We start from the raw sequence: 21,624 nt of genomic DNA on the forward strand, positions 1-21,624 counted from the left end.
TTTTCTGCTTCCTTTCGGTCACAGCACTACACTCTCACCACCAGTTAGAATCACTCTTCTTGTCTGACTTCCTCATTTCTGAAAATACAGCTATATTTTGCTCTCCACATGCTTCCCTGCCTCTACTGACAAATGGAATGTCATCACATTTCCTCAAGTCTGTGACCCTGATGAGACAAATGATCAAAGTTTGACTGGCCTTCCACACAAAGTTTACACAGAAGGAAACCAGCCAAATATCTCAGACAGAATGACAGTTTCAACCAAACACATGACATCTTTATTTTGTATTACCCTTGATGCAGGTCAACAATCCAGAGGATTAGATTAGGAAAGTGGTTCAGAAAAAAAACATAATTGTAATTCTAGCATTAAACACAAGTTCCTAAACTTTTAAACAAATGAATAAACATGGGAAACAGCTAGGGTTGCCAACTATTCCATATTAGCCTTACTTCTGGGCTAAATTAAACCTGTATATTGTCTGCTACATGGTGAAATTGTTTCAAAATTTTTAATCTGGATCAGAATAATCCGGATTTGGAAATCCCATGTTTTGCTATCCATGACGAGCTAATCCATTTTATTTATGTGCTGCTTTTTGCACAGCAACAATGGGATGGATCACCCTGATCCAGATGCAAACTTCTCAGATTACCAAAGGATAACCAGTACTCTTCGTGGGACATATCACAATGTGAGCCACTAGCTAAGAAAAGAACAACAGATAGAACAGCCAGGGTGTGGTCACTTTAAAGGGAACCTATTATGCTCATTTTCAGGTTTATATTTGTATTTGTATTTAAGGTCTCTACTTGAACAGGTTTAATGGTCAAAAACACTATTTTTCTCAAACTGTTTGTGCTGGATCGCCCAATCCCCCTTTGTCTGCTCCCTCCCAAAAAGTGCAGTCTGCTCTGACTGGTCAGCGACTTCTGTATCTCAACGTCACTGTACCCTCATTGCAGCTGGGGAATTACTGTTACGGAGAATAGTGGCACTTTCTATGTACAAAGGTTCTATTCAGTATTTATGTTCTTGACTGTTGCAGTACTTTGCTTTCATTTTTATTTCCTCTTAATATGTTAATTGTATTAATGTTTGCACCAGACCAAACAAGACCAAATCCAGTTCCTTGTAGATGAACTTGGTGATAAATATTTTTTCTGATTTTGCATAAAAAACATATAAAAAGTTTATAAAGTGTGATGTTGGGTTTTATAAATTAAACTACCCAGCAGTATTCAAGTACAGCTCAAACAATTAGTTGATCCATTAGTTGTCTGTCAGAAAATTAATGGGCAACTATTTAACAATTGCATTTTTTTTATACAAAGATGTCAAACATTTCATGGTTTCAGCTTCCCAAAAATGTGTAGATTTGCTACTTCTCCTTTAAATGATTTAATTATCATTATTATTATTGTTAATAGGGATGCACGATAATATGGGCATGTCATCGGTATTGGCCGATATTGGCTTTAAATTGAACTATCAGAATCAGCCAACATGCTTTTTCTTATTTTGCACATTGAAAGAATATTACATACAGTGAAAAGTATTGTATTTAATGTCTCCATCTGCTGGTGCGCCATCACAATAAGAGTATGCAAGCATAATATGATGCTATTCCACTACGCAAGAGACTTGATGATCATTAAAATTAGGTAGGTATATCAATATATCGATTATTGGTCAAATGAGCACACTATCCACACTGTTACAGTATATGTGTTCACTTTCTTTTGTCACCTGTAACATTTCCTGAATGGCACTGTCTGGATTTGGACTATTTCAACTACCAGATCTCATTCAGCTATTCGTGGCAGCAGCTGTTTTGGCATTAGCCACATAAATTCAGTGACATTGTCTCTGTCTAAAAACAGCTCGCCCACAAAGCCCAGCCACTAGATCACTGTGGCAGCCGCTGATGGGACTCAGCAGAGAGGCCCCTTTACCCTGGCAGGACGACAGGGAAGATAGAAGTGTGTTCATGCATAAACCTACATTCGTATAACATCCTCCCTTGGAAGTTCTCATGTTTTATTTTGCAACATTAAATTGAAGTAAATTAAATGTGGCATTTTTAATGTCGCTCAACAGAAAAACATCCTAAGATGAAAAGAAATCTCTACAAAGTGATATATGTGTTTTCATGGGGTTTTCATTTATTACAGCTTAAATACACCTGTACCTGAAAGATCTGACCTTTGGTGTATTAGTATTGTGGCAAAACCTCAACTATGGAGACAAAAGAATACTCCAAATAACTCTGCGTATGATGGATTGAAAAGAAAAAGGGGATGGATAGAAGAACATTTCCAAGTCAATGAACATCTCCTGGAGTCCAGTTTAAATCAATCACTGAGAAATGGAAAGAGTGTGACAGCTGTAGATCTGACAAAACAGTGATGGTGCGGGAAGGACACCAGTGAGCGAGGCCACCAAGAGACTTACAACAACTCAGAGGAAGCAAGATTGGAGAGACTGTGCATACAGTGCAGCAGACTGTGCAGCAGTTGGGTGAGTGCTTCACCTGTTGCAGCTTTATGGGAGAGTGGCAAAGAGAAAGCCACTCTCATAAAAAATCACAATATCTCAGCTATAGTTTGGCAGAAGCTTTGGGGATGAAGCCAAAGCTACACAGGAATGGCTTTAAAACATGTTAATGTGCTGAGGTGACTATACAGTGCTGCGGGGATGATGTTTATTTGTAAGCCAACATGGAAGTTAGCGCCACTCTGGTTCCCTGGACAAAAAGCCAACAGGATGTTTGTGAAAATAAGCTGTCTGACCTACAAAAGTTTATGATATTTAAACATTTTAATCAGCAAATAATCTTCACAAATGCACACGTTTTTTTAATTTTTGAAGCTGAAATGCAATCGCCAGAAGTAAAAAGTGTTAAAAATGAAATATACCTTGTTAGCATGACTTCATTATCACCATCACAACAAGGCTGTGAAGCCGTGTTTGGTGTGATGATGCTCTGTTTTCTCACTTAGCCACTTGTTAGCGACCAACTTTTCTAAGACAAGTAAAAGCTTCAAGATTTACAAGTGGGGCTTTTACAGATGTATTTCATTTCTTTAACAAAACACGAAAGTCTCTTAAGCTTATGCTAACCACAGACCTTATTTTAGGCATCTTAACAAAAACCCATTAAAACAAAATCCAAGACAAGGGAACCAGGAGTGTAACTCATATCCGGGTTTTAGGACTCATTCCTGCACCACACTGTATACTGACTGGGAGGGGATGAATACTTTGATTGAAGGGTATTTTTCTGTTGATCAGATTTAAAACAGCGTAATCATTTTAAATCTTCTTTAATTCAGTATTGTATGACAATAAAGCATGAAAACTACCCAGGGGCATAAATACTTTTTATAGGTGCTGTAAAAAAAAAACAAAAAACCTGTGCACAGAAAACCACGTTTTTTTATTGCAAAAACAACTTGCTAAGCAGTAGTTCCTGTAAATGTAAATATGGCTTCATTTCCATCTGTTATCATCCTCTACCTGTGCAAACATACAGGTTTAATATTATCTCATTAACACACGCACACACAATCACCACCACAAACACATACCCTGCACATCCTGTACACACACGCAGCCTTTGACAAAGTGGGTCAGACGACATTTCTTGGACCACAAAAGAAGTGGGGACTTTTTGTGGACATCAAAACTAAATACACACACACACACACACACACACACACACACACACACACACACACACACACACACACACACACAGCTTTTATTCTCAGCGTTTGACAGAGGAATACCATAGCTTTGCAGTGCCATTGGCCAGACAGGAAGTAGGAAGTGGAGAAAGGAAGCATGGAGTGCCTGATGACAATACCTTACACATCCTACTGCTCTGTGCAGCACAGCTAGGTCAGACTCTGGTGGAAATCCATTCATCTTCAGCCACTGCTGCTCTGACAGATTTATGGTCTAATGTTATAACATGCAAAGAAAACTGATACTGCTCAGAGGAAGAAACTAGCCAGATTATAAATGTAGTGCAAAAATAACCTTTATTCAACCAATTCAAGTCCAGTCTGATGAAATGATTTATACACACAGCATGTCTCTTTCCATCAAGGATTAACATGCAGACAGCAGCTTCACACTGTAATTAGACAGAGGTTAAAAAATATATTAAATTCACCCAAGATGACTTGAATATTTGATCACCTACACAGCCTCAGGAAGTTGTCAATGATGAATTTGGCCACATTAAAGACAAAGAGCCTGTAAACGATTTAACTGCAGAAATGGAAATAGTCTATCAGGTATCAGACAGCTTAGACAATGATCAATGTCAAAAGGACTATTATAGATGGGGACTCTGCTGGTTCAAAGCAAGGTGCAGTATCTGGTAGGCTGCAGCCAGATCATTCATTTCTTTTTCTTTTTTTTTCGGATTCTATAATGCAGGAGCTTCGTATACTTCAGTTTGCCAATAATGAGGTTAACAATAGAAATACACCGTTCACCTTGCAAAGTAATCTATTGGGAATGTTCACTTACACATTGCTTTCATTCACATGCTCTTCACCCAAATGACCGCATGACATGACCGCACCAAACATCAAGATCTAGTGGGACGCTTACCATGAAATTTACAGCATATTCATGTTCTCCAGAAAATGAACCCTTCCTGTGTTAGGCACTCTAGGTACTTAGTGTGAGTGCCTACCTCAAGGCTAAACCACACCAGCACTTTGGTCCATGGCAACGTAGCTCAAAAACTGATGGCAAGATTTCTATTCAAGTAATAGCTCATATTTAGGGTCGCCTGAGGATGAAGCCTTGTTTGAAGCCATGTTTTTTGGTCATCCCTAAACATTGTTCCAGTGTCACCATCAGGCCAGAAGCTTTCAAACAAGTCATCTCATAAACAAACAGATCACAATGAAATTAATTTAGCACATGCATGTTATTTTCACATGTAAACATCATTTGTAGATTTTGCTGGCGTAGTGTGAATATACGTCAACATCAGCTACAGGCCTCATGAGCTGAGTTCGTCTCAAGTCCTCAACTTTGCCACTTGAATCGGACTCGAAGTCATGTGACTCAAGTCCCTCACCTCTGGTCTGCATTGTAGGAAGTACTCTAGCATTTGCGTAGTAAGTTCATTTAACATAAATTTAGTTTTTATAAAAATATGATTGACTTCAGACTGCCAACAAATGGAAACAAGTCCCAAAAGAAATGCCTTAGTATATTAAAAAAAAATACAGCTTCTGTTGTTGAGGATTGATCATTCCAGAAAACAGACAGCAGCCCTCAACCCACTATCTAAGCGTTGTCACCACTGGATCTGTGTGACCATGTGCCTTTACTGCTAGATTTATTGTTCATGATTATTTTTCATCACCCAGATTTTTCGTCTCTTCCATTGTCTTAGTTTCCTTCTTTTGTTTTTTGTTTTCCTGAGTGTGCACTGTAAAGCACTTTGGCTCAGCTGTGTTGTGTGTAAAGTGCTGTATAAATAAAGTTGATTTTTGACTTGATTTCTCTCGACAGCTGCTCCCTGCAGTGAAGAAGGCCGTTTGGACTTCCTGTTGGTAGTGATTTCCTGCCAGTAGAAACATCAACACCACAATTTCATCATAGTTTCATCATCTGGCTTTGCTTGGTTGGATATTCACTTTGGGAAAGACAAACAGTTTATTCTCATTTTGTTGCAGAAAGAAATGCATAGATCAGCTTTAATATCTAAATAAATCGCACACGGACACATACCGGATAAAAACAGCATTTTTGTCCCTGGTGTAAATATATCAAAAGTAGGAGCACAGTCCAGTGGAGGGACTGTCTACAAATTTGGAGGTTTCAGAATGTCTTTGTGTCTGACAGTACAGCAACTGACAAATCCACTCATACACGGTGTTAGCAACCACTGGTGACCAGATAATCACAAGCTGCTGGGAAACCAGAAAGGACACAACTCCTTAAACCACAAAGTCTTATTAGGGAGGATGGGGAGTAGAGTCGACCTGATCATGAATGAGTGGCGGAATCAGAGGCGGAGTCATGATACCAGTAATACAGGAGGAATCATGGAGCATGAGACAACAGCAGTCACAGTATGATGATGGCAGAATGGGGGATCAAGGTCAACTTAAGGGTGTGGACGGGAGCATGTGTTGAGAACTGTCGCGTTAGATGAAGGTGAAGAAGGGAATGGAATAAGTGAGCTGTGAAGGGATGGGGTGACATATAGATAGCCAGAGTTCATGATCGGGCCAAGGGAGAGCGTCAGGGTGTGGATGGGAATGGACTTTCTGTGTGTGGAGAGCCTAGCATGGTTTCACAGTCCCTACAGAGCTGTATTCATCACTATATAAGTACGTTCCACGGCTGGACTCTTAATAAAATGCAACATGTGTTAGCCCTTTATTTCTGGCTCAGGTTCTGGCAGAGTTTCTTTGGCTCCGTATCAGCACTGGAACCGACACGCAAAGGTCAAAGCTAATAATGTGGCGAGGAAGAGCTGGGCTCAGCATTAAGATGGCTAGTAGAATATGTGTATGGGGAGTGGCGTGGTTAATGTGTGAAACAAAGCTAGAAAACACAGCTTGACTGCCAACAAAAGGCAAGAACAGCTATGAGGTGCATGTGTGGCTAAAATGCTGACTTTATATCAGGCACTGTGCGATATCCAACCTCTGGTTCTATTTCAAATAATACAAAAAGGCGACGCATTGGATTGCTGTCATCATGTAGAATCTATACAGCGCAGCATTTTAATGGTGTGTGATGGTGGCAAGTGTGATTGAAGGTAATGGAAGAGTGATCGCCCCTTGTGATTTATTAAAGAGAAAGCTATTAGTGGCTGTGTGAGGCGCTGCTGCTGCTTCAATTATCATTAGATCCAGTTCAGACCAGTCAGCTAATTGATAAGGGAAAAGTGCAAGGCTCATTCAGCATCTCTTTAAGGTTTCACATACAGTAACTGTGGATCTGCTGAGAGGGGCTGGAAGCTATAAGGATGTCATGGCAGTTGGAGGTTACTCATCTTATTTACTCACATTGTAAAAAAGTTCAGGTTAGAGGTCAGGGACAGTTGCAGAGCAGCAGTCCCAGAGCCATCGGGGATTATCAGTAAGTGCTTTGCTCAACCTCATTTCAGGAGGGAAGTGTGTTGTCTAAACAACATTGATGCTATTTTGACCCAGTTCTTCCATAGAAATGGTTTGTTAGTTTTGGTGGTATGCCTTAATGACGACACTTGATACGCCTCACTCCAAACTGATAAGCAATTTAAGAGGCTGAAGTATGCTAATGTGATGACTCTGTAAGAAAAAGTAGCACAGCAACAGCTGAAATGTCAAAACTTCCTCTCTGCTGTGGTGAAGCCTTGCTGAGTTAAGATGGAATTGCATTGCCTATGCAAAGATATACAGTATGCAAACAGAGAGAAGGGTGTTTTGATCGTTCATTAATGTTAGTCGCCTCCTGTTTTTCTTGGATTTGGAGAAGTTTACATGCAGCCCTAGCCACATTCTGTTAAGTAAGATGTGAAAGGCTTTTCTCTTAACTTTAAAAGTGAAAACATACTTAAATCATTCTGTAAATACCTATGTGATGCTAAGCAGCTAAACCACCCTCGAGGGCTAAAAAATTAAGCCAGTGCAGTGCCAAAAACTGCAGTTCTTTGAATGGCCAGTTGAGGTTGGCTCCAAAGCAGAGTAAATCCCATTAGACTTCCACGTTAAAATGATCAACTTTACAGCAGAAATACAACCCTGTACAAAACAGTCTGGTCTCTATTTACCACCTTCATGACAACTGTGCAGGGGGATGAATATATATATATATATATAAAAAATATATGTATATATATATATACCATACCAATTTATTTATATAGCACATTTAAAACAACAGAGCTGAGACCAAAGTGCTTTACAAGTAAAAGAAAAAACAAGTAACAACGCACAATCACAACTCATAAATAGAACATACACAGCGTCACATGAAGAACACCAATCACTCAGGCTGTGCTTGAAAAAGCCAAAGAATAAAAATGTGTCTTGAGGCGTGATTTAAACACCTGCAGACTGGGGGCTTGCCTAACATGCAGAGGCAGCTCGTTCCAAAGTTTTGGAGCTGCCACTGCGAAAGCCCGATTTCCCCTGAGCTTAAGCCTGGATTTAGGGATGACCAGGAGAAGCTGATTGGAGGACCTGAGGGACCTTGGAGGGGCATAGGGTTCCAGCAGGTCGGAGAGGTAGATGGGTGCCAAGCCGTTAAGGCACTTGAAAACAAACAGCAGAGTTTTGAAATCAATCCTATATCGCACAGGAAGCCAATGGAGGGAGGCCAGTACAGGACTAATGTGCTCTTGCTTACGTGTACCAGTCAGCAGACGAGCAGCGGCGTTCTGGACCAACTGTAAGCGAGAGATGGAGGCCTGGCTAACACCAACATACAAGGCATTACAGTAGTCAAGGCGAGATGTCATAAAAGCATGCATTACAGTTTCAAAAACAGAACGTGATAGAAAAGATTTAACCTTGGACAGCCTCCTGAGCTGGTAGAAGCTCTTACACACAACATCATTTATCTGTTTGTCCATCTTTAGGTCAGAGTCGATTTTTACCCCTAGATTGGTAGCAGTTGGCATCACGAAAGGTTCAAGGGGGCCTAGATCACCAGGAGGAAACACATGTGCGTTGCTGGGACCAAACACCATAACTTCAGTTTTGCTGTCGTTTAAATTTAAAAAGTTTAAAGCTAGCCATGCTTTGAGATCCTCCAGGCATGTAAACAGGGGTTTTAAGGAGTCAGGATGGTTTCGCTTTAGAGGTAGGTAGATTTGACTGTCATCCGCGTAACAGTGGAAGGAGACACCATATTTTCTAAAAATGGATCCTAGGGGGAGCAGATATAGCATAAACAAAATCGGGCCAAGGATTGAGCCCTGCGGCACTCAGTGGAGAGATGCTGTGGAGGATGTAGCATCTCCTAGGTTGACACAGAAGCTTCTCCCAGACAGGTATGACCTGAAAAATTCCAAGGCTGAACCTTTAATGCCAACCCAGTGCTCCAGACGGGAAAGCAAAATAATGTGATCTACAGTGTCAAAAGCTGCAGAGAGGTCTAACAGCACAAGAATGAGAGAGTCACCAGAGTCCGTGGCCAAAAATATGTCATTGAAAATTTTTAGGAGTGCAGTCTCGGTACTATGGAGTGCTTTGTAACCGGACTGGAACACTTCCAAAACGCCATGAGTCTTCAGAAATGACATCAGTTGGACAAGCAATTTTTTCCAAAACTGGAAAGAAATGGGAGCTTGGAGATAGGCCTAAAATTGGAAAGGACAGAGGCATCGAGGCTAGGCTTCTTAATCAGCGGTTGCACCACAGCATGTTTAAAATTTGCTGGTACATCTCCTGCCAGGCTGTTATTCATAATTATTTGGACATTTGGCCCTATAGCCCTGGTGGTCTCTTTAACAAGGCGAGGGGGAAGGACGTCTAAGGGGAGCCAGAGGGTTTCATGTGGGAAATTATGTCCTCTAGCTGGGAAAGAGACACAGGCTCAAAATGGCTAAAAGTGGCGGGGCAGGTGGCCGTAGTAGAGGGGTCATGTGTCGGGGTAGTGATGCTAGGTCTAATGTTGGCTACTTTGTCAATAAAAAACTGTAGAAAGAGCTCACATGTTTCAGAGGAGGCATCCAGACAGACAGACTGGGGGGCGTCAAGAATATCATTAATAGTTTTAAAAAGGACCTGAGGCTTGTGACAGTTGGTTAAAATGATATCAGAAAAGTGTTTCGTCTTTTCAGCCTTGACAGTTTGCTGGTAACTACGCCAGCTGTCCCTCAGAATATCAAAAGACACCTGTAGCTTGTCTTTTTTCCACTGACGCTCAGCCCTCCTGCATTCTCTTCTGGCTTCCCGTGTACTGTCATTCAACCAGGGCTCGGTTTTAGGTTTAGCGCGTCTGGTTTTTAAGGGAGCGACAGTATCAAGGACTTGTAAGCAGGTGGAGTCAAAGTGAGAGGTTAGCTCATCTGTGTTCATACACACAGGGCTGGCTGGGCTTAGTAGGTCTACTGTGGCGCTGGTAAGCGCAGACGAGAACTGAACGGCAGTGGAAGGGTTAAGCATACGGCATCGACAAGCTGGTGCGATTTGTCTGTCAGTGTAACATGGGAGAGACACATCGAACAAAACAGGCATATGGTCAGAAAAGAATGCACCACAAACTTCAATGGTGGAAACTGGTAAACCATATGATAGGACGATGTCAAATGTGTGCCCGTGCTCTTGTGTGGGACCAGTCACAGACTGCACAAGATCAAATGAACCAATGAGATTTAAGACTTCACTAGCCGGGGGCTTGGAGGGACAACACACGTATATATTCATATCACCAAGAATTAAAGCATGAGGCGCAGCAGCAAGGCGATCATCAGTCCTGGGAGCTCGGGCGAGAGGTCAAAGGCTGCGTTGGTTCACCCCTCCACTGCGCAGATGGGGAGAACAGATGCGGGCATGGAATTCCGTGCCGATGACAGGCACCAGCCAGGTGCCGGTAGGCTCGAGAGAGCGACGGGAGACAGAGTAGCGACAGGTCGATCCATATCCAGCCAGAGTAGATGCTGAAGAAAGCACCAGAGCGGCTTTCAGCCTCATCAGTCGCCTGCTGCGTTTACCGCAGGACCGGGTTTTGTGACGCCTCCGTCTGGGGAGAGGAGCAGTGTAGAGGTGGACAGGCACTCCCGCAAGAAGCAGTGGAGGAAGCGTTCTTTGTCGCGGATCAAACCTGATCAAATTTTCACTTGCAAGCCGAATATCCAGGAGCGCTTGGCGATCATAAGCCAGTAGAGAGTTGACATTTTCAGTGACAAATGACAAAACCAGCACAAACACGAACAAAACTGACAGCGGGAGACGGACGACCACACAGACCAGCGCCATCACTTCCGCCATCCGGGACTTCAAATTTCATACATTTGTTTCTATATATAATATAAAACTCATCCAATTAAATTAAATTAAAGTTTAAAGTTCTGCGTAAGGGCATGGCTGCTTTGAATCAGGGGTGCCATCACAAGCCGCTAGCTATCTGCCAGGCATCATCTTAGAGAGTCACTGAACTTGACCTCTCAGCCATGTTTGTGGTGTTGCTGCCTTTCGGAGAGTTTTTCATGCAAATATTGGACAAATTCTTTGTGCAGTTACTTGTACAAACAGATTGTCCAAGAGATCTTCCCCCAATTTCTTGGTGCCTTAGGTGGTTAATTAGGTGATTTGTCAGCTCATTAATTACCCTTCAGTTAGCCAAGCTGTGCTAACGATGCTAACGGGAGGCCAGAACAGTTATTTTATCCTATTTATCTTTTATTTTTTCAGTAGTGTTTCCATTTTATTGGTCAAACTGAACATAAATCTCATACAAATATGTATTACATAACAGTTCATAGGCCTACCCACATAACATATAAGAAAGAAAAAAAACTTGGGGGTGGGGGCAGGTATCAATACAAGGTGTTTCTTTCTTTTTTCTTTTTTTCTTTTGTTAAATCATTTCCTCCTGTAAATAAAAAAACACCTTAAATTTATCTTGAAGCAAATTCATGAAATACAATCCCCCAATCCCAAAAGAGCTAAGGGGAAGAAATGGAATTGGTCCTAGGTCTGTAAGGGCTTAGGGCTTGAGTCAACGAGTCTGTAAAGGATCCATTTGGGACTGGGGGAATTACACTCAACTGTATGGTAAGACCTTATTGTGTCCCATGGTTCTTCTAGCCCTAGATCTAGGTGCCATAGTGTGGTGGTAGTTTGTTCCATCTCAACCAACTCTACAAATTGTTCTAATCAACTGTTTAAGCAGTTTGAAGTTCTCATCTTCCAGATCAAATCAATCTTCCGTTTAGCAGCAAGACAACCCAATGTTACACAACTCAGTTACTTCACAGATAACCTATCTATTTTGTCACCTTGTATACATAGAATAAGACATTTGGGGACAACCTGCAAGATTTCTGTGAGGGCATCTGTTACAACTGACCAGAAGGAATTCACTGCAGGGCATTCTCACAGCTAACACAATTATTTAACCGGCATGCACCAAAGAATTCTGGTTAATAAGAAAGTCTAGATTTGAACAAAAGGTGTCTTTGAGAGGCTGGTAACTAATGGTTACCACATTTGTTAGTTAATGTTATGCAATGTTAACATTTAACTGCCCATACATACATGCAAATGTAATGTTATTGCTAGACTTGGCTAGGTATGAGGCAGAGCCAAGCACCTGTTTGCTGTGCCTGGTGTGGGTGCAGGGGAGCTGTTTGTGAATTTTAGCATTGCCAACAGTGAGGACAGGAAGGTAGGGAAGCTGTTCCAGTGTTAGGAGGGGAGGCTGGATGTTAACGGTAGGTAGCACAGGAGGGAATAACATTAGATAGTGAGCCAGCCGCCACCAGGTTCTGGCCAGGTAGACCGGTCTGCCCACAGCTGCCTCAGCCACTTCATTGGTGCATCGGACAGCGCCTCTAACTTAGTCATCCCTAATGCCTTGTACTGCACTGCCAACCTCAAATTAAGATGTGTCCTCAATATTGTGATCTATGAATTAAAGACAAACTGCTATTTTTGTACTCAGTGGTGTGGTTGTCATTCCACAGCCTTGTACCCAAGTTAAATGGGTGTAACGTTAAATCACCTAAAGGCCAGCTACTCCTGGTGAAAACACTCTTCACCAAACTTCATTACATAACGTAACATAGAGTATAACCCTTATTAACCCAGTCTGTATTGAACATAATTGTCATAGTTGTTTATGTGTTATTATGTGCGACTTCACTAAAAACAAAGCTTGTTTTATATAACCTATAAGAGTAGACATAGCCTTGTTTCTTAGCCTAGCTGGTTGGCCTAAATTAGCTTGATAGCTTTGAGCTAGGTGGGCATGTTTCTACAAACAGGCTTCATTCATTGAAGTTTTCGAAACAGCTTTGATTGTCTGCGTTTTTCCATCCATCAAAACTCTTCAGAGAGATTTTTGACCGAGAAGCAGTGAAGAAAATGTGGTGTAACCATATATCCACATCAACAGAGAGGAACAGGGCACACAGGTTCATTTCGTCAGATAGCACTTCAACAGGTCAGATAGTAATATTGAGGTGGATGATGATGACATACAGGATGAGGAATGAGAGGGGGCAGTGTGTGGAGTGTGGAGACAGTGAGGGAGGACAGCTCAGCCCCTTCAGGTAACAGCAGTGCCAAATTCCAGACCCGAGCAGAGTGTGGCAACAGTTTTGCTCCTCTGTAACCCCAGTGGAGAGAAGCAAGGGAACAATTACGTCTTTCCATTTTGTCTTGTTTTGCGAATTTTGGTTCAATATAGAAAAATCAATATTTTTTCTAACTTAATGTGCAAGTGTTTTTTTTGTTTGTTTTTGGATGGCAGATTAAAAAAAATGCATACAAAATAATGCAAACTTGGTATGCAAATACCTTAAATCTAACAAGCTCTACACCGCTATAAAAGAACAATGCTGTTCTTTCTTTCCGTGCCTTCTCTACAGTCTGAATCATCAGCTGGCAAGGATGAGTTTTTGCCTGGGACATACAGCTTTAATATTTCAGCACAATATCCTGTATATAGCCACCATGTGTATAGTTTTCAACCATCTCATGTTAGCTTCTCTAGCTATAGCTATAACCACTAATAATAAATGAGAAGCTGCATTTGTCTACCTCTGTATGTGATCAGAGGCCCAGTGTTTCAAAAATAAAATTTTTCAAGTGGTAAATCGCTAAGATCATTTTAAAACTACTGCGCGAGAATGGAAAGCAAAGCTCACATATTTAGCTTTATATTTTGGCAATTGGCTGCGGAAAAAGACATCCTTCCAGTTCATCTTAAAATAACAAGTAGACTTTAGAGTCATGAAAAATTGGGCCCTGCATCAGTCTGAATACCAAATTACTGTCTCTGGCTGTCATTGTTACTGAATGCCATGCCAGCTGATATCCCAAATTCTGGAGTAGGGCGAGGCTTGGTGAGGCAGGGGAAATCCGCTCAGAGGGGTCCTTGGTGTTGGGGCTCAGCCCAGTTTGGTAACTTCATTTCTGGAGCTCAATGCCAGCTAATATCCCTTACTCTACTCCCTACCCACTGGACAACTGTCACCCTGCACACACCCTGACACCCACTGACCACATGTCTGCCTGTTCCCAAAGCAACCAAACATGCTCAACAAATCCCTTGTACAGTTCATGTGTGTGTATCTGTGAATTTGGTGAAAGTAAATAACTCATTCTGTCCTCCGGTTGTGTTTTCAGGAGTAAACTTCAATGTTGCTGATCTCTCAGCATCATTTATAATCCGGTAAACAGTATAAGTGTAACTACAGCCTCAGCAGCTCCCCTGCAGCTCTGTCAGGCTCAATTTGGCTCAACGTTCGCAATGCAGGATTCAAGCTGTTCTCAAGTGAAGTCTGACTATCAACACAAGAGATGCAGCAGGAAGTCAGGCCCTTGACTTCCACACTCCAAACATGTAAAATATGAGCAATTTGGTGCCTGGGCTCCTGCTGGTGTGGCCACTGATGTGTGAAGAGAGTGGCTCCACGCCTCACAAGCCTTGTTAATATGAGATGTAGCATCTACAACCAATCATTTTTACCACATCAGCTATGGATTTGTGGCGCAGCCTGGGAATCCTTTTTAATCCCTCTAATTCTTTCTCTGCTCCTAATCCTTTTTTAATTCAACTCTCTCCGTGATTTACAAGGAGTCAAGCCTAAAATGTAGGTGTAGGATTCTGTCAGCTTATTTTGGCGGACCCCTTTTCTCAATTTAAGAGCTGTTTCAATATGTCTGGAAGAGCACAATAGAGGAAGACTGTTTAGAGTGTTGTCTGGCCTCAGGGTAAAGACAGATACTTTTGGTCTGGAGCCATGAAGTTCAAGTTGTTGCCAAGTTGAGGGGGACAGATACTGTATCTGACCAAAACTCTTACTTTCAAAGCCACGATGTCTCAACATCTTTGGGGTTATCCTTGGCCTATTCCAGTTAATGCTGCACAGTTAATCAAATATTAATCATGATCACTATTTTGGATTCCCATAATTAAATGAACATGAACAAGTGCGATACTGCCATTTAAAATGCATGCTCCACTCACAGAAAACTCAGCTGCATATCAAATCAAGTGCTTCATAAACTAACACCCAGCCTCCACTTTTGAAGAGCTGTCATGAGGCTACGTGTGCACCCTGCAGCAGCAGTCTATGACATCTCCATCACCATCATAATCCATTGTGTGGAAGTATTTTGGATTTAGGAGACAACAAATGATATGCATAAGAGTGAGGCTTGTGTCAACACAACTAACTTGCTAAACCACTTACAAAAAACACCACAGTCAATCAGCAGAATGATGAATGCATGAAGGCTGAGAAGAATAACATTTCTAACTTTACCTCACTGAATCCCCGTCCACGTTTAGCATCAACTCAGTCAGCAATGTTGTGCAGCAAAAATGTTGCATCCCTCCAGTTCTCAAAGACAGCCTGAAATAATTAATCTAATCACATTACATTTGCCCAAAGACATGTGTCCAATAAATGCTGTTTACAATTTGTTGCATTCTAAAACACTATATTTATTTTTAGCTAGTCCACATTTTGGGAAGAATTTTCTTTCTATTTTGGTTTTAGAAGATGCAGTGAACTCAGGTGAAGAGGAATCTTATTTTAAGTCTTATTCTGATGCAAAGATTTGTACATGTGCAGGTATGAACCACAACATGGAAGTCAAGGGCGTATTTTTGATGTGAGCTTTGATGGGGACATTGAAGGTGTGCGAGCTGAAAAATTTTGGCACTTGTTTATAAAATAAAATATCGCATAAATACAGTTTTCAGCTGTACAGTCAGATCAGATTATCTTGATAACGGGTTCTTTGAATAGGCACATTTCACTGGTCACATGGCATGCATCAGTGTGTTTTTTCATCAGTCAGCAGTCTCAGAAGCAGTCCTGCCAGGTATTGGCACAAACAGAGCAGGAGAGGAAGAGTCACAGGTGAGGCCCAGGCTTGTAAGTTACAAGTATTAATATCTATAATGTAGATATTACTATAATAGTATAAGTGGTGACTAGCATCATCAGTGTGTAGATCTATGTAATTCTATCTAAATACATCTATGTATTTCCACATGTAGTTAGTTGATAGAGTGGCTAATTGTAGCCTTTACTGTTGTGTTTATCAAAGGAAACTGCTCCAGATGGAGAAGGCAGCAACGGAGAGTAACAGTGAGAGTGACATCAGTGAACAGTGTCAGCCATTCTATCAACTACAATAACTACACGTGGAAATACATAGATGTATTTAGAATTACATAGATGTAGATCTACACACTGATGATGCTAGTTACCACTTGTTTATATACTAGTATAGTAATATCTACATTTACTTGTAACTGATAAACCTGGGCCTCACCTGTGACTCTCCCTCTCCTGCTCTGTTTGTGCCAATACCTGGCAGGACTGCTTCTGAGACTGCTGACTGATAAAATAACACATTGATGCATGCCATGTGACCAGTGAAACGTGCCTATTCAAAATTTCCATTTCAAAGAGACGGTGATGAACCAACCAGTACATCATCAGATCAACATTTGTCACAATACTAAATCTAACTACTAACTACTATCACAAAGTCATTATTATTCTAGCTCACCTGTGTCCCTGTCCCTGCCTCTCCACCTTCCTCTCCTCTGCATGCGCTGGCACCACTGCTTCTGTCACCTGCACATGGATCCATGTCATATGAGCAGTGAGACATTTGCCTGTTCAGAGCTCTCAATTCAAACACACATTGATGAACCATTGTTATGCAATAAATCATCAGCCTAACATTTGTCACAATAAAGTACTATATCTAGCCTAACTAACATATCACCAAATCATTCTAGCTCACCTGTGTCCCTGTGCCCGCCTCTCCACTTTCCTCTCCTCTGCCTGCACTAGTGCCTGGCACTGCTTCTGTCACCTGCATGTTGATACATGGCATATTAACAGAAAGGAAAAACGTGTAGCCAGGCAATAGCTTAATTAAGTAGGCTATTATTATTAGCCTATGATTATTGTTGACTCTGGCAATTGAGAAAACATTTTCTTTAAAGTTGACTTACTCTTCTGAAATAGCTTCTTATGTCCACCTTTCTTCTTCTGGCTGCTATTTGGGCTGCCATTTGGATTAAATATACACACAGGCTATACTAGTTAGCTACTAGGCTGGCTATGCTATAACAACAAAATGGAGGAAACTTTGTAGCCCTAGTCCAACTCTGTTTTTATAATGACAATAACAGTTAGCTAGCTAGATTATACAGGGAAAGAGGGATCCAATGACGTCCACCTCTTGACACTGGATCAAGTGGGCTACTGATGGCTGGAAGGCTACATCGAGCAGCAGAAGGGGTCATCCCTATGTTTCCCGGGTTCTATGTTCCCCACTTAACCCTGCAAAAAAGGGTTCTATGTTTCCCGCTTGGTTCTGTGGGGAACATAGAACCGGGGAAACACAGAACCCGGGAAACATAGATACGCTCCCGGATTGGATGGGGAATCCTGTCACAAGCATTTTAGGGTACATGACGCACGACTAGTGGTTAACCGTTTGGGAATTGGTGTGGACACAACCCCACCGTCCCCACTAAAAATTACGGCAGTGATGGAAGTTAATGCAGGGCTCTGTTTACTTAAACATGAAAGTTCTGTGAAAAAATATTTTGTCACTAAAATCAACTAATATTTGTAATGAATTGTGATTGTTATTTTGGCCATAATCATGCAGCCCTAATTCCAATGTTATCCACATGCCCTGACCTTTAGCATCACATCAGTGTGGCTCTTTTTATTTAGTCTGATGGTAATTCTGGACGTCTCATCAGTCCATTAGCGAACAGGACAGACCAGGCTTGAGGTCAGAGGAGAAAAAACAAGAAGGAAGAAAGATCAGTGGAAGAGTACTGGGAGACCTGATTCTCATTTTTGTTGTCAGATAAATGTACAGAGGGGGAAAACTGAGATATTAGGCTGCTGAAGTAGGCAGTACAAGAAACAAGACTGACAACCTACAGCCGCAACTAGCGCCAGCTGTGAGGTTCACTTTGAGTTAGACGCTAATCAGAAAGCTAACTTGCTAAGTGCTGACATGCTGATGTTTAGTAGGCATAATGTTTACCATGTCCACCATCTTAATAGGCATGTTAGCATGCTTACATTTTCTGATTAGCACTGAGCACAAAGTAGACCTTGGGGTGACCTCTAGCTCACCCGGTAGAGCATTTGCCCTATTAAAGTGGAGTCCTTGGCGGCGGCCCAGGTTCAAAGCTGACCCTCAGCCCTTTGCTGTGCGTCATACCCTCTCTTTCTCTCCCCACTTTCCTTTCTCTCCAACTGCTTTGTCATAATGACAGCAAAAAGCCCTAAAGCCCTAAAAATATTGTTGGAAAAAAGTAGTTCTGAAGCTGATAGTGTCATTATTTTTGCAGGTATCTAGCACAAAACAAAGTATTGAACAAATTGTAAAAAAAAATCAACAAATGATGGCGCAATATAATAAGATAAGACACCACCAAGGGGTACACGAAGATTTGTATCAAATTTCATGGCAATCCATTACATACATGTGCAAACATCTTCCTGTCAACCACACTGTCAACCTTATAGTGGACCTTGAGGAAAAATCAGGGAATCACCAACGTCAGTAGGATACTTTGTCTTTTTCATGGCAATCCATAAAAAAAGTTATTGAAACATTTCAGTCTCGATCCAAGTTGTGGACAAACTGACTTTGAGACATCCCCATCTCTAGAGCCATGCCGCTAACACGGCCTAAAACAAAAACTTTAGTTGCTGCCTCAGTTGCCAGGCTGTTGAGGTAGAAGAAATAAAACAGAGACACTTGCAATAAATGTAACCATCAAACCCAAGCACAGGAGATCAACATTATGACGATTAGAATTGCTCCTTTGCCACCAACCACAAGCAGCCAGTCTATCTAACCTCACCCTCTGCAAAGTGATTATCAGGCCTAAGTCTCAAGCTCTGGAATGCTCTTTAGAGGTCTGCTGTACTTTATGGTACATGTGAATCGTCAGTGCCCACAATTTGCTGACAAATCACGTACTTGCCTCCCTCTGAGGTACCCCTTTCCTCCCGGTTTACAACTCTCACCCACAAATCTCTTACCCCCCAAACTTCCAATAAAAACTAATTTGGCCTCTCGGGAAATCAAGCCAACTTTGGCTGAGTGGCACCAACTCCAAGTATCCCATTGTGCTTTCTGTATATCGCATTCCACTACTTCCCATGTCTTTCACTCTCTTTGCCTCATTCTCTCTGCCATTCACTCAAACTCCCGCTTTGCTGCGTCTATTTCTTTCCCCCTGACCCCCACCTGCCCCCTCATTGCAGATGAATGCGCAGCTGCAAAAAGAGCCTTCCACAATATGGTTATTGTGTACACTGGACATTTATATGGATGGGTGCGTGATCCCCACTCGCAAATTCAATAGTCTAGCTTTTAGTGTCGTTACAAAAAGATCATCCCTTTCTTCAGATTTCCACCTCTTTCACAGAGAGCTATTTGTCAACTCGGTTATGAGTGAACCAGACCATCACACAGCAGAGCCTCTTCAGTCTCACACAACACTTCCTTGTCTTCAGGGATAATTTGAGAATCAATTAACCTGAAAAGAGAATGATCAGTAATTTGGTTCCATGTAATGCAATGCAATGAATCTGGTGTATATTGCATTAGCTTTGAACAAAGGCAAGAGGGATCAATGGGTCTTCCATTATCATAACTGATTTACATCCATAACTTGTATCATTACAGTGATAGGAGACCTCCTCACGGTGAGGTTCAGAGAGCTGGCCGGTGCTTACATGGCATAATAGGCTGTCAGGTGCGATGGATTACTAAAACATTTGAGAACACACTGTCAAATCATGAACGGCATCATTTTCACCTGCTATGAACCCACCATGAAAATAACTCTTGGATGTGATATCAAGGCAGCTGAGTTTCAGGAAAACAGCTTGGCAGAAATGGAATATAATATATAGTAATAAGTATGTTTTCTTTAGTGTATAACCACCTAAAATTAAGAATCACTGTGTTTTTGTTAACTTAGAATGAGCCATTCATATTTACATAGGGAGCAGTTCCTTTTGTAATTTTTCAATTGTGAAACTGCTTTAGTCAGTGATTTTACTAGTTTAAATTACCTGGGCAGTTTGTTATAAGAGCTAAAAGAGAAAATTGATAAGCACACATTAGCTGATGCTGGGTAAGCAGCCTGTCTGCGATGTGCCAAATAGCGTAGGAGAAACACTGTTTTGTAACATGAAACTGCTTTATTCAGTCTTTTCACTAGTTTTTAATCAGCTGGTCCATTTGTTTTGGAGCAGAAGAGACCTCTGCAGGAAATTTGGCACCTGGTAAAAATCTCCTGAACAATGAACAGAGAAGCAGTTCTAACCGGGAGAAGTTTGAGCTGGTTGAAAACTGCTAGATGCCACTAAATCCCTCCAAATCTCACACACTGCTCCTTTAGAGTAAAAATCTTGGAAGCTGAGTTTCAAAGTTCATTCCTGACCTTGGAAAGTTAAGAGAACAATCTAAGACACAGACAATTTAAAGGCTGTCCTGAAGCTTTTGATCACATGACCTTCATAAGCAGAAATTAATATTTTTAGTTCAGAGAGTTGTTCAAGGGGTCCCTTTCCTTTGTTGGTGTACAGACTTTCATTCAACCACCATTGTCCCATCTTTATTTACCAAAATGTATTTTTACAACCCTCTACAATGAGGGATTCTCTGTGCTATGCTTTTTGTACAGTTGACTGAGAGTATTTATTTTTTGTTGCTTGAGGAAGAGCTGGCCACAGTGTTGCAAGTCCAACAAAAAGGAACTGTGATTGTATTGCATTTTAGATTTTTTTTTTTTTTTTTTTTGTATTTAGGGGTGATTTTGTGGATAAGTGCTCGACTACTCAAACTGCGATAGCACAGTTAGTGTTTCTGCATAAAGAGTGAGTGCATTAAGAGAATAATGCGGTGGTTTGGGTTAATGACAAAAACCTTTTTGGAAAAGCTCTGAACGGAGAGTGAGGGGAGCTACAAGTTTGGGTTTTGAGCTGTTTATTTCTCATGTTATGTATGTGAGTGGGTTATGGATACATAACTGCATTTGTGATCTCACTTGAGTGGTAATGTGTAATGTATGCTTTCAGGTAGGCCTAAACACTCTAGTAGTCGTAAACATATGTGTTTCCATCCAACTCTATTTGTCAGCTGTCATCTGCTGCCCCCCAGTGGTAAAAACTAAAAATGACATCAGCCAACATGGCATTGCCTCTCAATACTACTGTATTATATGTTCTTTTAGCTATTTTGAGACCACATTCACAAATAGATCTAGACTTTTTTAATGTAGGATTCATTCATGATCTTTACTGATACATTGCAAAATCTTTCATTCCACCTCCTGACCACTGATTTACCATCAAAGTGGAGAATATCACGACAACAGTAACTGCAAGAATGAATGACCAAA

Source organism: Epinephelus lanceolatus, chromosome 2, assembly GCF_041903045.1.
Source record: "Epinephelus lanceolatus isolate andai-2023 chromosome 2, ASM4190304v1, whole genome shotgun sequence".
Classification (NCBI taxonomy): Eukaryota; Metazoa; Chordata; class Actinopteri; order Perciformes; family Serranidae; genus Epinephelus; species Epinephelus lanceolatus.